This window comes from Panicum virgatum, chromosome 5N (assembly GCF_016808335.1).
Source record: "Panicum virgatum strain AP13 chromosome 5N, P.virgatum_v5, whole genome shotgun sequence".
NCBI classification, from domain to species: Eukaryota; Viridiplantae; Streptophyta; class Magnoliopsida; order Poales; family Poaceae; genus Panicum; species Panicum virgatum.
Window position 1 is genome coordinate 37,008,143 of NC_053149.1, and position 3,601 is coordinate 37,011,743.

Consider the following 3,601-nt stretch of genomic DNA (forward strand, 5'->3'; position numbering starts at 1 on the left):
GCCCACCTATAATTCTAGCCACATTGCTTTTTACATTGTAGCTGCTAATCATACTGAGTCATTTCCAACAAATTTCAGTCAATTTCAATAAAATTTTATAGTGTGAACGCGTGGTTTTATTTTCATAGTCTTTCTCTTTGCATGGAGCTCACATGTAAGTCTAGCCATATTGCTTTGTACAAAGTAGCAGTTAGTCATACTGAGCCATCTCTAATAAATTTCAGTTAATATTGCTAAATTTATATAGTGTAACGTGAGATTTTATTTCTAGGGTCTGGCTCTTGACATGGGATGCATATGTAATTCTAGCCACAATGCTTTGCACAGAATAACTGCTAGTCATACTGAGTCATTTTCTATAATGTCAGTCACTTTGGATAAAATTTTATAATGTGAATGTGAGATTTTATTTTTAGGATCCTAGTCTTAATACATTACTGACATATATATTTATATATATATATATTTTTTAGAATTCGATCGATATTTATATGTAGTAACATTGTTTTGCATAAAGTATTCATTTCAACTTACCGAACCCATCCCAACACACATTTACATAGAATCTGCTCCGTCCCGCCTTATTATCTAATACAATTTATTCAATTTATTTTAACCCACTCAAACACGCTATATATTAAAATCCAACCCATTAAATCTATTTCAATGTAACCCATTTACAGGGCTATTTTCAGCACAGCACCCCAAGCAGCTGCTCCTCTCCCTGACGCTACCTCTGTACGTAATCCTACCTTATCGCAGGATCTCATGATCGTCGCCTGGGCGGCACGCAGTTCCCCATCGCGGTGGGTCGCCGTGTGACACATCAGGTCGGCCTCCACCTCCCACCGCCGGACAGACGTCGCATCTGGATCACTGTAGCAGGCTAGCCCGCCAACGATCCCCTTCCCTCTGCTTCTGTATAATTTCGTGGTCCAGTACAACAGCACCTTGCACAAAAACGACACCCCGCCCCCTCCCTTTTATTCAGGTTGGTTGAAATCCTCGATTCGAACTCAATTAAAAATTCATCTAAATTTCTATCTTCATTCTACAACAATATCATTCTGGTAAACTTCTTAAAATTCAAGAAGCAGAATCAAGTGAGGATATGAAAGATGAGCTTAAAGGTGTGTTTGGTTAGAGAACCGAACATGATAAAGATGGTAATGGACTATGATCCTAATGCTTTCCTCACAATTCTACTTAGCTCTTAACTTTTTAGCTTAAAATTATATAAGATTAGATCCGTCGCGTTATTAATACTTGGGCTGATGTCATCAACCATGCTAATCTTGGTATGGAGGTAATGCACGAACATAATGCTCACAACTTCTCTCGGATCCTTTGTGGGTGGGTGGGTGGGGAGCGTCTATACGTAGCACCAGCGAAATTTGACGGAGTTGTGGCACAAGTAGATTCTGAGCGGGCCGCGCATGCAGCAAATTCATGGGCTGAAACTGGAGGTCCATGGAAACTGGAGACCCATTTACATCATCATCTGGGGAAAAAATTAGATGAAACGGAAGGCCCATTATTTCAGAATGTATGAAGAGACATCAAACATTATAAAATATTCCAAAATTTTTAAAAAGGTTCATTCCATTTCAAAATGTTTGAAACAATTATAGATATTCCAAACGTATCGAAAAATTGGAAAAAGTTTGTTCGATTCAAAATGTTTGAAACATTTATAAATGTTCCAAAATACGGAAATAAATTCTATAACATTTCAGAGTGTTTCAAGAACATTTGAGAATGTTTCAACATTTAAATTGATTAAAAAATGTTCTGAAACTCAAAATTTGTTCTGAACCTATTTCGGAATGTTGAAACTTTTGTAAATGGAAACAGAGGCCGGAGGAATACAAAAAGAAATGGATCATCCAACTTAATATGCACCTGTCTCCTTAACTTTAACGGGCCTTAGGTGGACAGCGGCTGCACGGAAAAAAACTTCAGCGATAGAAAGGCTGGCAGCAACGTGCAAACCATGAATAGACTTTAACTTTTAGAGCTCAGCTTTTAGATTATCGAGACAAAAAATTAAAATCTTTTACCACCCCTAAACACGATAGAGCAGCTCCATCCTTCGTTCGGTTTGTGGACAGGTGAGCGGAGCCAACCCCAAGAGCAAAATATTCTCAATATGCATGATGAGCTCGCTTCGCCAAAATCATCGAACGATTTCGCTCCCGTTAACTCCGTATCTTCGTTGATTCCCGATGCGGTTCTTCTCCCTGCAAGTTCGGGCAGAGCGTGTATGCCGGCGGAGCTCGGGCGGAGCGCGGCCGCGAAGGAGTGCGGGTGGAGCGCGGGTAGAGCATGGGGCGGAGGCGAAGCGCGGGCCGGGGTGTGAGGGAGGGAGGCCGGCGGTGCAGGGAATCGGTGGGGGGGAGAGAGAGAGAGCAGTGGCGGAGCTAGGAATGAACTGTAGGGGGGCATTTTTGCCTGACTAAGAATCGAGGAGGAAGAAGCCTGTCCTTAGTAGATGGCACTAGGGATTGGACGAACCTCAAACTGATTGGGATTGGCGGATTGCGACAACCGGAGTCTGATTCATCTCAGGCCGTGTTGCGGAGGCCGGCGAGCAGCAGACAATGGAGACCGCAGACCAGAGGGCGGGGGCGGCAGGGCCCGAGGCAATGAGGAACGAGCAGCAATGCGGCCATCACTCTGGCACTGCATGCTGTCTGCAACTTCTGGCGTGGCTGCCAGCCTAGATGATTGGGTGCAAACTAGATGGGTCTTCAAGACTTCAATTTTGCATATACATATGTGATTTCATTGAAACCAAGGGGGCGCCATGGCCCTCTTTTGCCGACATGTAGCTCCGCCCCTAAGAGAGAGGATAGTGCGATTGACAGATGGGCCCCACATAACGGCAGTTAACAGACTAATAACAGTTCCATGCTTGTACCTCTAACAAAACAAGAAATGGAACCGTTCCATCCCTCTAACCAAACACGTAGCATAGAACCATCCCATCCCTGAAATCTGGAATTGAACCGTGTCATTCTACCTCGCTCTCCAACCAAACATGCCCTAAGTCCATGAGTTGATGTCTTGGATTTAGTTGAAATTCCTAATGAAGTTAAACCACTAGGCTGCAAATGGGTGTACAAGACTAAACATGATCAGGTTAAACATGGTCATAAAGGAACGTCGGGTCAAGGTTAAACTTGTAGCCAAGGGTTACACAAAATGAAGAGTTCAATTATGATAAATCTTTCTCAAATGAGTCTATGAAATAATCCTTTAGAATCGTTGTGATGCTAGTGGCTCATTTAATTTAGAGCTGCATCTCATCAAATGGTTGTTAATATTGTATTCTTAATGGCGACTTGGATGAGATAACTTTATGGCATACTGCAAGATTTGTTGTAAAATCCATCTATGGACTCAAGCAAGTGTTAAGATAATTGAACCTTAGTTAAAAAGTTCGGGTTTAAGGAGAATAATATGGATAATTGCATCTGCATGTTGGCGCTAAGTTATGACATCTTTTACGACATCTTTATGATACTATTTTATTGATGTTTTTTTATTAAATCTTATACTAACTTGCCACTTGCTTCTTATATAACCACATATTCCCATA